The 21,001-nt window shown below is 38.2% G+C and overlaps 1 pseudogene; it reads left to right on the top strand.

Moving 5' to 3' along the window:
• Nucleotides 1-11,432: 11,432 nt before the first annotated feature.
• On the top strand, nt 11,433-20,242 carry LOC132521862 (RAD52 motif-containing protein 1-like; annotated as a pseudogene).
• Nucleotides 20,243-21,001: the final 759 nt, after the last annotated feature.

Here is a 21,001-nt window from a genome sequence, read left to right as displayed (position 1 = left end):
TCTCAATGACCATAGACTAATTAAATATTTATCATGGGAGATGATTAAGGAAAAAATAAATAAAAAGAGAAATACATAAATAAATAAATGAGAAAATATAATTCTCATAGAGGCTTTCCCCGATGGGTAGATGAAGTTTGAAAAGGTATTTCTATATTTAGTGTTCTCAAAATTAAGGTTAAAGTAACATGTTTTAAACCCTCCCCCCCATTTTTTTTCATTCAGTTTAAACACAGGCTTTACCGTCAGAGCTGAGATCAAAATCCAGCTCTGCTTCTTACTAGCTTGATGACTTAGGACAAGTTATGTAACTTCTCTGGGCCTCAGTTTCCTCATTTGTACAATGGTGTAATATATCTATCACATAAGGTTACTGTGAGGATTAACTGTTAAATGCTGAACACAGATGCCTGGCAACACAAAAGATCTTAGTTTTGATAATTATCTTTATATTATTCTGCAAAAATATGCTAATAATTCTTGAGTAGAGTTTACCTAAAGTCAGATATTCTTTTCTTTCTTCCTGTTTCTGTTGGTTTTTGTTTTTCCCCTTATTTGTTTTAAACAACTAATAAAAAAAAAAAAAGAAAGAACTAAGAAGAAAACCTATTCCAGCATTTTGGAATAAAATTTTGTTCCCCAAAATTAATTTGTTTATTTTGTTGATATATAAACAAAATGTTATTTATTTATTCAGCAAACATATATTAAATACCTAGTAAATATTAGGCACTGTGTCAGGCACAGAAATAGTAATGATAATAAAGTGTGGTTCCTGCTCTCAAGTTGCTGACAATCTAGGAGACTGACAAGTAAACAGGTGATTACATACACAGTAACAAAGGCTATGGTACAAGAATACATATGGGACTATGTGATGGGAGTATGGCTTTCACCAATTCCTCTTGGATTTATGTCTTCTACTTTGGCTCCAGAACCAAGGAATTAGCCCGATTTTTGTCTTTAACTGGGTAGTATAAATTATTAAATTTTAAAATATTTGCAGAGATGAAAGAAAAACACCTTGAATTATGGAGGACACTAGAAATAGTACTTTCTTACAGAGCATGGGCTTCCTACCAGTATAGTCACTTTGAGGGTTTTTAACCTGAAAAGTTCTTTGGCATATTTTTTCTATGCTAGCCACTTTTTTTCTATTTTTTTGTTTGTTTTGTTTGTTTCTCTTTTCCATTTTATCATCTAGAGACCTGGGTCTTTCCCAATGAAAGAGTGTTTTACAGATTCTAAGGGTGATTTATAGGTAAAGACAGAAAATGATTTTTTTTAACCTTCAAGTTCCATACCAAAAAAATGAATATAAGCTTTCATGGAAGTAATTGAAAATGCAGATCATTTTAATTCCATTCCATTTTTCAGAATTCTCAATCGTAATCCTTTGACAACAGTTGAAGATTCTTATCTTTTTAAATTGCCAGCATTAAAATATTTGTAAGTATTGCAACAGTTTCATGGCTCATGAGATAATTTCTGCTCTTTTTTTACTTTCGTCAAAGATTGAGTACTCTGGCTAAAAAGTCATAATTTAGATTTTAACTGGGTTATTGAAAATAAGAGTTACTGGCAAAGAAAAGGATTAAGAAAGAATATATATGGGTAAGACAGCCAGCAGAGAATGAGAACAGTGTTGTAGAACACATATAGTTATGGAAGATGTAGATGCATGTAGGAATGTTATTTAACTCAGAAAGCAAAAAGGAATAAGGGGTACATTTTTTTTAATGAGTGATCAAAGAGGTAGATGCAATTGATAATGAGAAGTTAGGATAATAAAAAATGATGGTGCTGTTCAGCACCAAGGTCATTAATTTGATGATGGAAATTTAAATTTCTTCAGTAAGAGCCCTTTAGAATTATCATCCATGGCAAGTAAGAAGCCAGAACTGAAGTAATCACATGTTAAGTATCTTTTTAAGTTTAGAATTTTTGTCTGGGTTTTATATCATGCATGTTTGGGCTTCTCCTTCAGAGACATGGGAACAACACAAGTGTCACAACAATTGAAAGCATCCTCATGATGACCCTTGAATTGGAAAAAGTGTAAGTTGATTTTTCTGACATGTATTTTCACTCAGTTGTTTTTTTTAGGTTTGTTTTATTATTTTCTTAAGTCAGGTTTATTTATGTATACTTTTCATTTCACAAGATTCACTATGTTTAAATATACGGTGTGATGTGTTTTGACAAATGTATAGTTCTGTAGCCACCACCACATTTGAGGTCAAGAAAACTTCTGCCCTCCCAAAAGACCCCTCATGTCCCTTTGTAGTCAATCCATCCTCCTCCCACTACCAGCCCCTGGCAACCACCGATCTGATTTTTGTCCGTATAATGTTGCCTTTTCCATAATGTCTGAAATCATGTGGTATGTAGCCTTTTGTTTTTGGCTTCTTTCACTTACCAGTCTCTTTGGAGCTTCATCTGTTTTGTTGCACCTGTCAGTAGTTCATTCTTCTTTATTGCTGAGTAGTATTCTAGTTGTGTGGATACACATTTTGTGTACACATTTGTCGTGTGATGAACATTTGAGTTTTTTCTAGTTCTTTGGCTATTATGAACAAAGCCTCTGAAAACAGTCACATGTGTGTGTGAACATATATTTTATGTGAGCATATGTTTTCATTTCTTTGGGGTAAAATACCTAAGGGTGGGATTGCTTCATCATATGCTAAGTGCATTTTTAACTTTTTAAGAAACTGCTAAACTGTTTTCTAAAGTGCCTGTGTCTTTTTGCTTTCCCACTAGCAGTCTATGAGAGTTTCAGTTGCTCCACCTCTTCAGCTGATCCTTATATTTGTTTTTTAAAAAAATTTAGCCTTTCTAGTAGGTGTGTAGTTGCATCTCATGTTTTTTGCCACATTTTGCGTTTCTGTAATAGCTGATGATGTTGAGTGTCTATTCATGTGGAAATATCTTTTTAAATGAAGTGTCTGTTGAAATCCATTTTTTAATTGGATATTTATATTGAGTTTTAAGAGTGCTTTATATAAAAAGCAATGGAAAAAGTCCTTTCTCTAAGATATGTATTTAGTAAATATCTTCTTCCAGATTGTGACTTATCTTCATTGTATTAAAGTGTCTCTGAAGATGAGAAATTTGAAATTTTTGATGAACTCTAATTTAGTAATTTTTCTTCATATTTATTTAATTAATTTATTTGCTTGTGCTGGGTCTTAGTTGCAGCAGATGGACTCCTTAGTTGCAGCTCATGGGCTTCTTAGTTGTGGCATGCAAACTCTTAGTTGCATCATGCATGTGGGATCTAGTTCCCTGACCAGGGATCAAACCTGTGCCCCCTACATTGGGAACGCGGAGTGTTAACATCCAGGGAAGTCCCTTAGCAATTTTTCTTAGGTGGTTTGTGCTGTTTTGTGTCTTATCTAAGAAATCTTTGTCTGAGACCCCATTGTCTAACCCAAAATCACAAAGATTTTCTCCTATGTTTTCTTCCGGAAGTTGTATAGTTACATATAGGTCTGTGGTTCATTTTGAGTTAATTTTCATATATGTTTTGAGGGATGGGTCAAGTTTCATTTTTTCATTTAAAAAACTATTTCTGTAGGACCGTATTGTGACAGTTTATTACAAAACTTACTGCACCTTATACTGTGCCATCCCCCCTCCAATATGGCAAGCTAGTAGAAACTTTCTGTTATGCCAAGGCTACTTGAGGGATTACATGAGATTAGTATGCGGAAAGGGTCCTGCATTTAGCACTCTGTTCCAACCGTCTTTGTCAGGTCAGCTGACAAATGACTGTCTTCACCACGCTGTCACACATGGCTCACTTCTCTAACCTCATCTTCCTCAGCCTCCAAAAGCATCTGCCCCAATTGCAATCCCTCTCTTGTCAGCTAGATGCCCTCCTCTCTGGATATTAAAAATTATTTCCCTATGTAACTACAATACTGTTAACACACAGTATTGAAGAAATTAAATTCCTACACAATAATATTACCTAATAAAGAGTTGCTATTCAAATTTCCCCAATTGTCTCTCTCATATAATATCATTTCTTTTAACAGCTTTTTGAGGTATAATTGACATACAGTAATCTGTATTCACACACACACGTACATAAACACCATGAAGACATCACCAAAATCAAAATGTCCATCACCTCAGAACGTTTCTTAATGTCTCTTTATAATTTTTCCTTCCCATCGTTCCTTGCCCTTCCCAATCGCCATGCAAACATTGCTCTGCTTTCTGTTTGCATTTTCTAGAATTGTATGTAGATGGAATCATACAGTGTATACTTTTTTCTAACTGGCTTCTAACTCAGCATGATTATTTTAATCTTCATATTGTTGTATATATCAGTAATTCATTTCTGTTTATTGCTGAACAGTATTCCATTATATGGATGTACCCCAATTTATCTATTCACCATTGATGGACATTTGAGTAGTTTCAGTCTTTGTCTATTACAGATAAAGTTGCTATGAATATTTGTGTACAAGTCTTTGTATGGATGTATACATCCATTTCTCTTGGGTAAATACCTGCAAGTAGAGTGGCTGGATCATTGGTAAGTGTATGTTTTAGTTTTTAAAAAATACCTATTTTCCATAGTGGTTTGATCATTTTACATCTCTACCAGCAGTGTATGAGAGTTGCATCTTCTTTATGTTGCATCCAACACTTGCTATGCCCAGTATTTTTAATTTTAGAAAGTTTAATAGGTGTGTAATTTTATCTCACTGTAGTATCCCTAATGATTAATCATGTCAAAATCTTTTCATATGCTTATTTTCCATCTGTATATCTTTGAATCTTTTATCTATATTTTTCTGGAGTTTTGAGAGTTCTTTATATATTCTGGAAATTAGTCCTTTATCCAATATGTAAGTTGCTAAGTATTTCTCCCATTGTGGGACTCATCTTTTCATTCTCTCAGGTGTGTTTTTTGCAGGGCAGAAATTCTTAATTTTGATGGTGTCTAGTTTATCTATTTTTTTCTTTTATGGATTATGCTTTTGGTGTTGTATCTATGAAATCTTGCTGAACTGAAGGTCATAAAATTTTTCACCTGTTTTCTTTTAGAAGTTTAATAGTTTTATGTTTTACATTTAGATCTTTGAACCAATTTGAATTCATTTCTGTATATCGTTTGGATGGAAGTTCTTTTGTTTTTTTTTTTTTTGCACCTGGATATTCAATTGTTCCAGCATCATTTGGTGAAAAGACTATCGTTTCTCCACTTAAATGCCTTTGAACCTGAAAGTCAGTTGTCCACATCTCTCTACTTCTGAACTTTCTATTCTGTTCCTTTGATGTTTTTGTCTATCTTTACACTACTATCACAATGTCTTGAAAGTGTAGCTTCATAACGCTTGAAATCAGTTTCTGTTCTTCAAATTTGTTCTTTTTCAACGTTGTTTTAGTTATTCTAAATTTTATTTCCATATGAATTTTAGAATTAGCTTGTCAATTTCTATAGAAAAGCCTACTGGGATTTTGATCTATAAATCAATTTGGGGAGAATTGATGTCTTAACAATATTGAATCTTCTGATCCATGAATACATTATATCTCTCCATTTATTTAGGTCTTCCTTAATTTCCCCCAGCAATATTTTACAGTTTTCAGTGTGCAAGTCTTCTACATCTTTTGTCAGATTTATTCTAAGTATTTTATATGTTTGATTCTGTTATAACTAGTATTTTAAAACTTTGATCTCTGATTGTTCGTTGAGATTAATTAATCTTTTTGTATGTTGATATTGTATCCTGCAAACTTGATAAACTCATTTATTAGTTCCAGTAGAATTTTTGTAGTTTTTATCAGGTTTTCTACATAATCATGTTATCTGCAAATATAGTTTTACTTCTTCCTTTCCATTCTGAATATCTCTTTTCTTTCTATTGCTGTATTGCACTGGCTAGAACCTTCAGTGCAATGTCAAATAGAAGTAATGAGAGTAGACATCCTTGCTTTTGTCCTTATCCTGGAGAGAAAGTACTTTGTCCTTCACCATTAAAGATAATGTTAGTTGTTTTGTAGAAGTCATTTATCAAGTTGAGGACATCTCCTTCCATTCCTAGTCTACTGAGGGCTGTTTTTTCTTTAATCAGGAATGGATGTTAGATTCTTTTACTGTTTTCTTGCATCTATTGCAATGATTATGTGATATTTCCCTTCTTTTCTTTTCTTAATTTGTTTATTTATTTTTGGCTGCATTGGGTCTTCATTGCTGCATGCAGGCTTTCTCTAGTTGTGGCGAGCAGGGACTAAACTTCGTTGTAGTATGCAGGCTTCTCATTACCGTGGCTTCTCTTGTTGCAGAGCACAGGCTCTGGGTGAACAGGCTTCACTAGTTGTGGCACATGGGTTCAGTAGTTGTGGCTCACAGGCTCTAGAGCGCAGGCTCAGTTGTTGTGGTGCACGGGCTTAGTTGCTCCGTGGCATGTGGGATCTTCCTGGACCAGGGCTGAAACCCATGTCCCCTGCACTGGCAGGTGGATTCTTAACCACTGCCCCACCAGAGATGTCCTGATTTTTCTTTTTTAGTGTACTAATTTGGGTACATTGATTTTCAAATATTAAACCAACCTTCATTCTTCAGATATACCTCACTTGGTCATGATGTGTCATCTTTTTATATATTATTGAATTTGATATGCTAAAATTTTGTTAAGAATTTTTCACTCTGTGTTCATGAGAGATATTGGTCTGTAGTTTTCTTGTAATGTCATTGTCTAATCTTGATATGGTGAAAGTTGGCCTTATAAAAAAGTTGGGAAGTATTCCCTTCTCTTCAACTTTCTGGTAGAGTTTGTGTGGAATTGGCATTATTTTATTCCTTAAATGTTTGGTAGAATTTATCAGTAAAGCCACCTGGACTTGAAGCTTTCTTTGTTGGAAGGTTTTAAACTGCACATCCAATTTCTTTAATATCTGTATTCTTGAATAAACTTTAGTAGTGCTTGTCTTTCAAGGAATTTGTCCATTTCATCTTGAATTTATTAGTATAAAGTATTCTATATATTCTCTTATTATCCTTTTCATATCTATAGTATTTTTCTGTTTTCCATTTTATTTATTTCTACTTTGATCTTTATTGTGTTCTTTCTTCTCTTACTCTGTGATTAATTTGCTCTCGTTTTTCCAAATTAAGGTGGAAGTTGAGGAAGCTGAGTACAGCGTTAGCAATATCCCACATGTTGACATATTATGTTTTCAGTTTCAGTGAGTTCAAAATAGTTTCTGATTTCCATTTTCATTTCTTCTTTGACCACAAAGTTACTCAGAAGTGTATTGTTTAGTTTCCAAATATTTGGAGCTTTTCCATATTTGTTAATTTCTAATTTATTTCCATTGTGTTCAGAGACATATATTGAATGACTAAAATCCTTTCAAAAAATTTTTTTAATTTATTTTTTTACTGCGTTGGGTCTTTGTTGCTTCGCCTGGGCTTTCTCTAGTTGCGGCAAGCAGGGGCTACTCTTCGTTGTGGTGCACCGGCTTCTTATTGGATGACTTCTCTTGTTGAAGAGCACAGACTCTAGGTGCGTGGGCTTCAGTAGTTGTGGCACACAGGCTTTAGAGTGCAGGCTCAGTAGTTGTAGCGTATGGGCTTAGTTGCTCCGTGGCATGTGGGATCTTCCCGGACCAGGGATCGAACCCTTGTCTCCTGCATTGGCAGGCAGATTCTTAACCACTGAACCACCAGGGAAGTCCCTATTCCAGTATTCTTAATCTTTTGTGTAGATCCATATTCCAATTTGGTGTCATTTTCCTTCTGCTTAAAAATGCTTCTTTGAACATTTCTTATAGTGCACGTCTACTAGTAATGAATTCTTTCAGCTTTTGTATGTCTGAGATAGTCTTTATTTTGCTTTTGTTTTGACAGATCTGGGTATAGAATTCTAGCTTGATAGAATTCAATTCACTACTTTAAAGATGTTATTTCGCTGAGTTCTCACTTACATTCTTTCCAACAGAAATTCTGCTGTCATTGTTTTCTTTGTTCCTCTGCATGTATTGTGTAGTTTTTTACCCTGGCGGCTTTTAAATTTTTCTTTATTGCTGGTTTTGAGCAATTTGATTACTTTTTGTGCCTTTGTGTAGTTTGGTCCAATGTTTCTTTTGTTTAAATTTCATTGAACTTCTTGAGTTTGTGGGTTTATAGTGTTTATCAATTTGGAAAAATTATGGCTATTATTTCTTCAAATTTTTGTATTTCTCCTCTCCTTCATGGACTCTAAGTTCACATGTATTAGGCCACTTGATGTTGTTGCACAACTCACTGATGCTTTATTCATTTTTGTTGTTGTTTTGTTTTGTTACTCTTTTTGTTTCATTTTGGGTAGTTTCTATTACTATGCCTTAATGCTCACTGACTGTTTCTTCTGCAGTGTTTAATCTCTCATTAACCTTGTTCAATATCTTTTTCATTTACATGTGGTTTTTCATCTCTAGAAGCTCAATTTGGGTCTGTTTCACATTTTCCATGCCTGTACTTAATATTTGCAATGTATAGTCTGGGATTTTTAACATATGAAATACAGTTATAATAACTTTTCTTCATGTATAATAACTTTTTAAATGTTATTTAATGTCAGGTCTAACATCTGTATAGATTATGGGTTAGTTTTGATTGATTGCCTTTTCTCCTCAGTATGGATCATAGTTTCCGACTTCATCGCATGCTTGCCAGTTTTACATATGATCCCCGATATTGTGAGTTTTAGTTTCTTGTGTGCTATATATATTTATATTCCTGTAAAATGCTTGGGCTTTGTTTTGGGTGAAATTAAGTTACTCAAAACAATTTTTTTCTTTTAGGTCTAACTTTTTAGATTCGTTGGGTAGGAGTCCAAGTAGCCTTTAGTCTGGAGCTCATTATTTGCAACTACTGAGACAAGTCTTTTCTGCGTATCATGAGGTTTTACAGTCTGACTTGTAGGAACAGGTATTATTCCTACAACCCTGTGTGATATCCAGTTATTCTTATTATTAATCCTTCCATGTGGTCCTTTTCCTGGCATCAAGTAATTCCTCACACAAATGTACTGACCAATACTTTGTTGAATTCTCAAGAGATCCCTCTGCATATCTCTAGAGTTCTTTGTGCACTTCTTTTGTCTCTGATACTCTGCTTTGTGAACTCTAGTTACCTTGGTTTTCCCAGACTGTCAGCTCCATTTCCTCAGTCAGGGAGTCCACCAGTCTCTGCCTGGACTTCTCTTCCCTGTACCATGATCAGGAAACTCAGAAGTAAGTTAGGGCAATTATAGGGATCACTTCATTTATTTCCCATCTCCTGGGAATCATTGAACTTTATTGCCTGAGATCCAGTTTCTTGAAAACTGTTGTTTCATATGTTCTGTTTGACGTTTTCATTGTTTCAGGTGGGAGGTTAAATTGGTCCTTGTAACTTAATCTTGGCCAGAAGCCAATAACATTCTTTAAGTCTGTTTTGTTTTGATACAGGGTGCAATTAAAGATTAGGCATTGCATGTTACGTCTTTGTTTCCTTTAATCTAGAATATTTCCCTACTATTGTTTTTTTTTGGTCTTTTATGACATTGACGTTTCTGAAGAGTCTAAGCCAGTTGTGTAAATTGCGCCACAGTCTGGATTTGTCTGTTTCCTCATTAGATTCAAATAAATATTTTGGGGAAGGATACTATACAGGTGATGTATTCTTCATACTTCAGGTGGCCCAGTGCTAAGTCTGATCATTTGGTTAAGGTGGTATCTTCCATATCTCTCCATTGTAAAGTTATTTTTCCCCTTGGTAATTGATAAATCATATGTGGGTTGATACTTTGGGATCAGTGAAGATCCTACTTTCAAACAACTCTTCACCCAACTGTGCATCAGTAATAATCCCTGTCTGAATCAATTATTACATTGATAGATGCAAAATGACACTTTCCTAATTCTATCATTCCTTTTGCATTTATTAGCTGACATTATTCTATAAAGAAGAGCTCCCCCACTTTTCATTTTGAGTATCATTATGAACTCATATGCTTTTTTAAAAATTAACTATGTTATACTTTATTATAAAGTTATTCTTTCGAATGTTCCTTTTGTCCAGATTTGGCCAAGGCGATCTCTGTTATTGTTTAACCACACGATGCTTTTTTATTACTAGAATAATTTCTAATATATTACTACTCACAAATAGGACAGGAGAAAGGGACTCCAGAAGGTGCGGTCTTATTCAGACTCTTCTTAGAAGTCTGCCTTCTTCCTGTGTACTCTCAACCCAAAGTGAGGCTTTCGGGTTGGAAGGAGATAATTCTGAATTAAACTACAGATCAATGTCACCCAATTCTAATCCCTATTCCCTTTTTTCGAGGCATACCATACCTACTGCCATCCTAATCCTTCTGTTGGGCACCTCTCTCCTCCTCTATATTTATTTACAACAGTCAAGAGCAGCAATTGTCCAACTGGCCCCTATTCAGTTCTCCAGTCCATATGCCCCAAGAACTCCTTTTTGCACTGGTCTGTGGTGACCTTGGCCTACCTCTTCTACCTACTCAAGTAACTCTTTTACCACGAATTTAATTACCTGTGTTTCCATTTATAGGATCTTACCTAGCCGTATGGCCTGCTGCCTCTGCCAATTTAAAAATATTATTGAGGTTGTCTGTAAGACAGTCAAGCTGTGTTGTGACAGTGAATGCCTGTCAGACGTCAGATGTTGCGGTGAGTCTCAATTGCGGGATAATAAACTTTTAATTTAATATTTTAATTTTTAATCAATGATGATAAATTTTAAAATTCATGATGTAATTGCATTATTTTAATTCATACATTCTGAGTTCCAGCTCCCTAAGTTTCTAAGACCTACCCCCTTGCTAAAAATCAGATTCTTGGTTACATTATTAAGCTAATAATAGCTCAGTTACATTGTTAGCTTAATAATGTAACTGATCCGCATACATAAAGGAACAAGAGAAAGGAATGGATGGGGGAAGGGAATTAACATTACTGGCCTCATATCCTATGCTGTGCCCTCTGCAAATGAGAACTTATTGATATAGTGCCTCACAGTTTGTAAACTGATTTTATATACATTAGGTCTGAAGTACCCTTAGTCTTATAGGACAAGTGTAAATATATTTTTGTTTATTTTGTTTGTTTCCGCAATTTTATAAAGAGTACAAGTGATGCTGTTTTATGTCCTATTTGGAGCCTGAGAGTTTCTGGTTCCATAACCAGAAGCTGCTACCTAGCCCTCCTAATGGAATGGAGAGCTAGTTTATTCTTAGACTGTCCAGCTCTGAAATTGCTCTGAATCTCAAGCTTTTCTATCCACAAGACACTCAGGGGCTTTCAACTATTTTTCTATATATTAGATTTATTGGCACTAAGTTTTTAAAAAGCGCAGGCTCGCGTTTCCTGGAGCAGTCCGCTTGCGCCCTGAGCTGCGCACACGGGGTGACTGTAGAATGCTGCACTTGGTACCTTTTGCGGTTCCAATTGCGGGTGACAAAACCTTGCTGGTGTGGGAGCTGAGCTGTGGACCCACGGCCGAGGCCTTGCAAGTGAGACGAGCCGGAGTGGAGGGAGGGGTGGAGGAAGCCGCCCCGCGCCCCAGTAACTGGGCACCCTGGGGTACTGCTTCAGCACCTTATTTGCCTGTGGTCTCCGCTGAGAGGATTCTTAGTTCTAGAGCCGACCTGAGCAGTCAGCTCGCCCCATAGAGTTTTGAGAGATAGTTCCCAACAGACGGCATTGCCTCTTAATGCTTCTGGAAGCTTAGGATTTCAGAGGGAACTTGTTCATGAAATGAGAAGTGTTTGGAGTTGCAGCCTCACCACAGTTACCTGTGGCGAAGGGCTGGGGGAATATAAGGGAATGGGCGGTTTGGTTTCCTGGGCCTGAAATTTCCTGCACTTACTTAGCGTGGGATCACCCTACAGCATTCTGTCTTCACAGTCTTCTCCTGGTTTGACCTTCTGTATTCGGTCCGAGTCTTCCCAAACGCAGCAGTGGCCGGTCCTGGGTTCTATGCCATCATCAAGTTTTATTCAGCAAGGGATGCCCACAGCACCTAAAAGGCGTGCGACCAGAAGCAGCTTTTTCACACATCTCCAGTGAAGGTGGGTCCAAATGTGGAATTCCTCACTCTACTGGGATGAAGTGCTGAATTTAAAACTAATAGGCCATCGGGAATTCCCTGGCGGTCCAGTGGTTAGGACTCTGCACTTTCACTGCTGAGGGCCCGGGTTCAATCCCTGGTCTGGGAACTAAGATCCTAGGGGGAAAAAGAAGAAAAAAAAAAAAAAAAGGCCAGCGTTTGTACAGCACTGTTGTGTAGAGAATGCTCTCAGATGCACTGCTCCACTGATCCCCTAGTTCCCCAGTTGTTTCTTTCTTTTTTTTAGATGAAGGAACTCGAACGCAGGATGGTCAAGTGAGTTACTTAAGGTTCATGACAGTAAATGTGGAAAGTAGAGGGCAAACCCAAACTTAACTGATGTTAAACCCCATGTCATTTTATGCTGCCCCTTAATTTAAGAAATCTTCACAAGAGTCTTCCTTATATTTACTTTTATGTGGATTTTAAATGTGTGAGATTGACAATTTTTTTCTAAATTAATTAATTAATTTATTTTTGGCTCCATTGGGTCTTGTTGCTGCATGCCAGCTTTCTCTATTTGAGGCGAGCAGGGGTTGCTCTTCGTTGCCGTGCGTGGGCTTCTCATCGCGACGGCTTCCCTTGTTGCGGAGCACGGGTTCTAGGCACGCGGGTTTCAGTAGTTGTGGCTCACAGGCTCTAGAGCACAGGCTCAGTAGTTGTGACACACAGGCTTAGTTGCTCTGCGGCATGTGGGATCTTCCTGGACCAGAGATCGAACCCGTATCCCCTGCACTGGCAGGCGGACTGTTAACCACTGTGCCATCAGGGAAGTCCCGAGCTTGACAAACTTTTGTCAGATGTAACATAAAGGAGGCTTCATCATCATCATCATTCTCAAACTGCCTATTCAAAACTCCCTTCAGATTCCAGAAAATGGTTAAAATATTCTTTAATGCATTGTAGAAACCTTATTTCATATCAACATGCCATCCAATTTTACTTCCCCAGAATTAACATTTCATTATATGCCTCCATTCAGCCACCATTCCTTTTTCAAGGACCTTTCCAATTCCTCTGAATAAGTGAGTGAGGCTTAGATTTCCCAGACCTTTCCCTTTATAATTGTGTGTCTTCTCTGATTGGCTTCTTGCTCTGGCTACTTCCTACTGCCCTTGCTGCCTCTTCTCACCCATATTTCTTTACTCACTGATTTCACCTTTATTGAATCTGAGAACTCTCCTCAGATGGGACTCCATGTACACTGCCTCCCACTTCTGTACCCTGTTTAACACCCTCTTCAATCCTGGCTGTACTCCCTGGGATTGAAATGATTTTGTTTCAGGCATTCTTTTTTTTGCAGACCCTGCGACCATTTCACATAACCACTCAGATATTACAGATGGTCCTGGAAAGATTATGAAACAGTTACTTGGTATCAGTTGTGAGTAATGAGTTCTTTTCTTATATTGGACATTAAGACCATTCCATAAGTGTAGGTTGTGAGATTTTCACAGCATAAAGCCCGTCACTGATAGAGTAATGAAGAAAATGTTCTCCAAGTCACTATAGAGTTGAGAGGAAAGGGCATTCATATTAGATTTCTTTATTTAATGCAGAGCCTTAGTTTACTACCCACAACGCCGAAATTTTTCCCTACTTTACTTATGCGTTCTTTTTCAATTTTATTTATTTATTTGCTTGCACCGGGTCTCAGTTGCAGCAGGTGGGCTACTTAGTTGCGGCTCAAGGGCTCCCCAGTTGTGGCACGTGGGCTCCCCACTTGCAGTAGGCAGGCTCCTTTTTCTGTGGCTTGCAGGCTCCTGAAATGTGGCGTGCAAACTCTTCGTTGCAGCATACATGTGAGACCTAGTTCACTTACCAGGAATTGAACCCAGGCCCCCTGCATTGGGAGCACGGAGTCTTAACCACTGCAGCAGCACGGAAGTTCCAATTATGTGTTATTTTATTCATTGGCAGGTATACATACTTCTTATCTTACTTCCCCTGTGCTTTTTATAAATACAGAAAAGAGAATAACATCTTAAAATAAAATGAAGGAAAGGGCTAATGCATCTGAGTTTTTCTCAGTAGCACGAAGGGAAAGGATTGCCAGCAAGAGCTGTGGCAAGGTTATCCCAGATGTCAGCTGTCTCTACTACCTAGGGGCTCAGAGCCTTTCTGAAGATACCTAATTGTCCAGGACAGCTCCATTAGACTCACCGTACAGGGCCTAGCATCCCATGCGACACTCAACATTTAAAAATTAATCTTCATTTCTCCTTCCCAGCAGGCAGCTTCAGTTGGAGAAAGTAATTTCATTTTCTTATATACTCATTCATTCACTCAGTCAACAGACCATCACTCCTCTATTGTATGCCATGATCTATGCTTATTTCTGGTAACAAGGAAAGAATAATATATGGTTCCTTCAAGCACTTAAGGAGCTCATAAACTAGTGACAGAAGAAGATGCACAAACAAATCAATAAAGAATTAACAATGCTTTGACTTTATTTGTATTATTTGAATTTTTATGACTATATTTATATACTATACCCTGTTCAAAATGGAAATGGACATTTAAGAAAGAACTAGTGATATAAAAACTCCGCAGTAATATGTAAGTTCTTTAGAGAGTTAAGACTGGAAATATTTGCACTCTCAAAGAAGCCTGTTAATGCAGATGAACCTCTAATTCTTTTGGTTCCTTTATTTACATTCATAGAGGTATATGTATTCCCTCTTCTAACAGGGGTTAGTAATGTGGGGAGGGGGTGCTACAGATTAAGCTCCTAATTCGGTGGCAGGTCCATCTTATCTCCTCTTCAGGTCATATTCTCAAGCAGGAGCTACATGATGAGATGAGTAAAACAGTTCACTTCTTTTCCTTACCCCCAGCCCCATAATAGGCTTCTGCTGGGCTTCCTTGGTTCTTTCATCATTACTTTCACCACCAGAGGTCAGGGAACCTTCTGGATAATCAGGAGTCCTGGAAATGATGCAGAAAAGTACTGACCTAAAAATAATAAATAACATTTATTTAGGGATCATTGTGAACTCATTGCTTAAAATTTCCTTACTTAATCTTCACAACCACTCTATAAAATTGGTATTGATAAATCTCAGTTATATCCAAAATGAGTCTCTATGTAGGGTTGTGATATTTTTAGGTCTTTTATGTCTTTAGGTTCATCTCTGCACCAGACCTAAGGCGGTTCAAAATAATACACTTGCCCTAAAGAGCTCCAGATGCCAAGAATTGGCAAATTACTACTTTGGGTGGGTGGTCAAAAAGGATCATCAAGGTAAACTCTTTAGATTTTCTTTGACTAACCAGACTCCTTTCAACATTGAACTCCTAGACTTTAGATAGAAGAATAGAACAGGGCTATGGGGAGGAGATGTGAGATACTTCCACATGGAAGTATCTGAGCATTGGCCTGCCACCTAGAATTAGTGATAATCTCAATGACTTGGATGGTGGTGTCCATAATTTTCCCCAGTATTTGTATGGTATATCATAAAAAAAATAGTTGTCTGTATCTAGTCATTCATTTGCAAGTCTCAGTTGATTTTGAAGGGATAGCATACCTAAACTATTACCTGGGATTGCTGGAGTTTAGTATTTATTTCTAACAACAGAATATGTTGAAGTCTAGCCTTTACTTCAAAATCCTAACAGCTTCAGGATCTTTCTAACCTTGAAGAACGGGAAAATACAGATATTGTGACACCACTTCAGAAGCAAAGCCTGAAGTTCTTCTGTGCTTTAGAGGTGGTGTTGACCTCCCACGAGTGCAGGAGTCCTGGAGTTGGCATGGCTGAGGAACCTTTGGATAAGTTGGAAGAAGGTCTGTTTTCCAGTGTGTGAGTGTGTGGGGTGGTGAGCGAGTGGGATTTCTCTTTTTTCCTTTCTTTCTGAAACTCCACTTTTCAGATACATCATCACCTTTTCTAAGCAACTCAAGCCCTGGGCAGAATTTTTCTGCCCGACAGTATAGGTTTTTATCTTAGGCGATACCTGACAGCACCTTAAACTTTAGAATTTTAGAAATGACTACATGCCAAGAAGCTTAGGAGGAGGGAAAATTAGTTAGGAATTTTTTTTTTTGGTTTATAATTATTTTTGTGCTAAAATAGTCCTTCAAATACACATGTCTTCTGGCCTTCAGTTATTCCAACAAAATCATTGTCTAAAGATTGAAATAAACTCTTGTGTAAATGTTCAGTCCTTTGCCTCCTACAAAAGGGCCTGAGCAGAATATGTAAATGTAGATCCCTAGAAAGGGGATTCCGATTGGTACTGAGTTTTTTCCTAGAATTCAAGGCACTTGGCCTTAGGATTTTAAGTCAGAGGCAGGGCTGTTAGCGAATTGGGTTGAGGAGGCTCCACCATTCGCCTGAGCGGGTGATGCTTGAGGAGAGGCCAGATCATCTGCACTACCACCAAATCTATCTCACTGTATGAATCCAGCCCTTTACGCACACGAGAGCAGGGTCTGTAGCAGTGTAGCCTCAGCTTGTGTATTTGAAATCTGTGAGTAATATGAGATTTGTGCCACGTTTTGGTTTGCATTTGCCATGGAGTATTTTAGGAACTTCCAGAATAGATCTGAGCAGTAAAAATGTGCCATGCCAGGGTATACCTGCAACAGAGACATTCACCCGTACCCCAGTGTTGTGCCTGCCTTTAATCACTGAGGTTATGATCTAAGAATCACAGATGCATTTTTAGTTTTAAACATATAACCTAGAAATCAGTTATTCATATGGGCATTTTAAATTCATCTGTTTTGGTTGGATTTAGGGTCATTATCATTCCGTATAGGAAGGAAGGTAACCCAGAAGCTTGCTATTCAGAAGATATGACAGATGCATTCCCGAAATTGCTGATTGTGGTTTTAGGTAAGACCTTTTTGATTGTCCTTGAAGTACTTCAGTTTCAGTGAGCAAATAAACTTACTTGAAAAGTTAATTGGATGAAAATAATGGTTATCTAAAACATTACATATTCTTTCATTCACCAGATGCTTTCACAGCAGGAGTCTTCCATTTGTTCTTTGTGGCATTTATGAGAAAAACGACAGCATATATTATTGTCCCGTGTTTAGATGTAGAATGACTTGCCTCAGTTCATACAGAAAGTGCTTAATCCACTTCTTCCTCAATTGCTTGCTTATCGTACAGAATAGTGTAGTGATTATAAGCCTTGGACACCTGTGTTTGAGTCCTAACCTTGTCTCTTAGATTTTGTTGTTGTTGTTGTTGCAATTTTAGATTTTTGTAGTCAGAGACATTTGTAGGTATTTAATATCTCTAAGCTGCAATTTCTTTATCTGCAAATAGGGTTAGTAATTCAGCTTACCACCAAATGGGGGATATTGTAAGAGTAAATGGGATGATGAATCTAAAAAGCTTAGAACTATGCCTGAAACATAGTAAGCAGACAAAACATATTGACTGTTATTATTATTGCTGTTTTCTTGTTGAAGAGTTTATTAGACTATGTTTTTGGAATCAGTTTAATTTCAGTTTTCATTTCTGATATATTGGGTGAGTATGATTCTTATATAATAATCGGCTATGTTTTTGTGAGCCTTGAAACTGGTCATGCTACTGAAGAGCGTTGATTGTGTTCCCTATCGGGTTATACAGCGGTGAGAATGTCACAGGCTGTGCCCAAAGGAAACTTTATGATTAGTAGATTCCCGGAACAGAATTGCTCCCCTGCTTCACAGCCCTGCAGGCTGAGAGACTGATAAATCCTAGCTAAGTTGTCAGAGACCTTATTTGCTTGTAAGAGTTGACCCTGGATTGGTCTTGGCCTTCCAGCTTGTGCTATCCTTCCAGTGAAGTTTGATTTCCCTAGTCATCAGTCAGAATCTCCATCAGCTGTCAACTCTGGGTAACAACCTTTAAGAACCAAACTAAATGACTGGGTTGTTTGTGCCTAATATGCCAAGGTACTCCTTATATGTACCAAAAACTCCTTAGACTAAAAAGCCTGGTGGCCCTTGCTTGCCTTGAGGAAAGCTGTATTGTCCAAAATGTACAGGGGCCAGTTTCTGCCAGTAGAATGTTCAAATGCTGTCTCTCTCTGTCTCTGTCTCTAAAGCTTTGTTCATTGTATCTGGTAGAAGTTTGGTCCCAAGGAGTAGGCACTTTTCTTGCTTCTAATAGGAAGTATCTATTATAGTCCAGTGGTATCTATCCCAGGTTTGAGCTCACTTTGACCTGCACCTAATGCCTTCCTATTTAATTGTATTGTGGTTGAACATTTTTGTTTCTACAGCTTTTTATTTCTATGTCCTTATTCCTTAGTTCTTATTTCTAAGTTTGTAAAGTTTATGAACCAACGTTGACACTTCTTATATATGTTTTCACAAATAGTTATGATAAAAACTGAAGTGTCAGATGAGGGAACTTCTAGGAAAATGCTCTTATTTTCTGCTTTTAGAGATCAAAAGAATATCTAATTATTGGGTGCTACCATTGTATACAGGAAGTTTTAGAACAAGAAAGCTTCTGGATTGATCCTTGTTAACTTGATTTCAGAAAGTGGTAAAACAGCTGTGGCATCTAGACCCTGTGAAGAGGTCACAGATGCTCCAACCGAAAAGGAACTACGGGGTTTAATTCAAGTATGTGGAGATAAAAGCTCAAGGGGTACACAGCCAGTGTAGCCATAATTCAAAACAACCAGCAGGATTTGGAAGACTTCGTCCTGTCTACTCATCTCTGTCTTCCTTAGGAAAGGTGAAACTGCTTTTGAGGCAGGAAATTTCTAGGACTTTCCCAAGTTCCGAGCCTTGTCTCTGGCCCCTTATTTGAAGTTTGGAGAACAGGATTGAGGGCCATCAGTGTACGTCTACAGTTGTGGACACAGGAGAAGACACAGACCCTTTAGAACTCCCCTCAAATAGAATAGCAGGGATTTGGGAACAAAGTAACTATGGTCTTAAGTGTGATTATGCTACACTGTTTAAAAACTATTCATGCCTTTCAAGTAAGGTGTATTACTCAGATCTCATATATATCTTGTGTTAAATATTTTGCCAAAGAACCTTTCTGTAAACCAGTTATATGGTATACCTCGAATTAGGGATTAAGTTGTCAATGTAATTTATAAAAGAAAACATTAATGTACTGCATATAGGATTTTTATTTAAAATGAGCAAAAAATGTGTTTCATACCATTAACAGCTTAATTTGGGGCAAGATTTCTGATTATTTAAGTCACCCCAATGTTGCAAAGTTTGTTTTGAAGGGAAGAAAGTAGAGAAAAGGTGGTTATGTTCTGAAAAATGAAAAATTTTTGAAAGTTTTTCCTGTACAAAATAATTATTTCATTTCAATTTAAATCAGTCAAGGAAACTTCAAACGTATCCATGTTTGGGCTTTAAGAAGTCTAGCTTCCTGTGAAATGTGAGAGGAAAGGATTCCGTATTGATACTAAAGATTTTGGAAACCTGATTATAACAACAGATCCACTCCTAAATGAGGCCAATCTTGGAATCAGTTCCGTTTTGAAACCATTATGTGCTAGGCACTGGAAATAGGATGAAGCTCCTTCTCTCTTGGAGTTTAGGTGTTAAAGGTGTACCAGACAATTAAAAAGGAGTAAAATTAATAGATTATAAAAAGAACTGTGAAGAAAGTAAACTGGGTGCTAGTTACAGTATTTTAAGAAAATTACTTAATATGCTGACTTTAACATTCTAAGTGTCTTCTCCATGTGTGCACACAGGGTAGACCTGTGGAAAGTGACACTGTAGTTTTTTTAGATTAATGGCTCTGTTGAGGCAATTTGGGATGGGGGAAGTTTTCCCATGCTAATGCAAAGAGCCATTCACTTGGTTTTAGACTCTCTTTCCCAGAATGAATTGCTCACCTGCACCAAATCCCTCCTACAGAAGTTCTGGAGTCATCTCTGATTCAGTGGTGACCCCCTTATAATAGAGTGGTGAATGAATCATGAGACGTGAATACTGAGAGTTTGCAGGAAATGGCAACATTTTAGCATAATTGTAAGGAGTGTCCCCCTCCTGCCACCCTAACTGGTGATCATTTTGCAGGTCAGCTACTTTTCATGTCAGCCGTGTGGCCAAGGGAGGAAGAATGTCTCTCAGATTTCAGCTTTGAGGAGGAAGAGTTCAGATTGCCAGAAATGGACTAGCACTTTTGAATTTCCCAGAATGCCAGGTCCTTTGGTTTCCTCGGGAAGCTCTGCATCCTTCCCACCCCCCTTCACCCCTGGGCTGTTGGAGTTTGTTGCACTCGGGTCTGCAGCCCAAATCCCGCCTCATTGTTTGGGGCCAGGGTGGGCAGGGAGGGGTTTGGAAGAGGGCCCGGCAGTAGGTAATTGTCACCTTTGCAAGGGGAAGGATGGCTTGCGCCCTGGGGAGTCTGGGAAAAAGGCCCACTCTGGTGGCGCGGATTGGATCTCTGCACGAGCCTAATAATGGTGGCATAACTAAAGACTTCATAAATAAAGGGTGGGACGTTAGGCGGGGTCGGGGCAGGCAGTTGCTAACCTGAGCCCTCGCATCGCGGCGCTGGCATAGCGGTTCGGTTTGGCTCTGAAGGCGGATGTGGCCCCGGCTCCTCACTGGCCTGGGTCGCTGCGCCTGGGAGCCGCCGCATGTTATGTCGCAGCTGCGCCTCTGTGTCGTGGCTGCGCCCCACGTCTCTTTCTCACATGGCAACGACGGTGGCTTCTAGTCCAGGCAGTTCAGCCTCTGGAGTGGGCCCTGGGCCCTGTCCAGGTGACCCCCCAACCCCGCACGGCTGAACGAGGCTTTGTCTTTACACGCCTCAGAACCCCTCCCAAATTGCCCCATGCCCTTACATCCCTGGCAGAAGCTGGGGGGTTAATTACTTGACGTCCTCGTCTCCAGTGCAGATGTTGGCCCCGCCTCATCAGGAGTTGACTGAG

The sequence above is a fragment of the Lagenorhynchus albirostris genome, chromosome 6 (assembly GCF_949774975.1).
Source record: "Lagenorhynchus albirostris chromosome 6, mLagAlb1.1, whole genome shotgun sequence".
NCBI classification, from domain to species: Eukaryota; Metazoa; Chordata; class Mammalia; order Artiodactyla; family Delphinidae; genus Lagenorhynchus; species Lagenorhynchus albirostris.
This window is presented reverse-complemented; position numbering and strand designations above follow the sequence as displayed.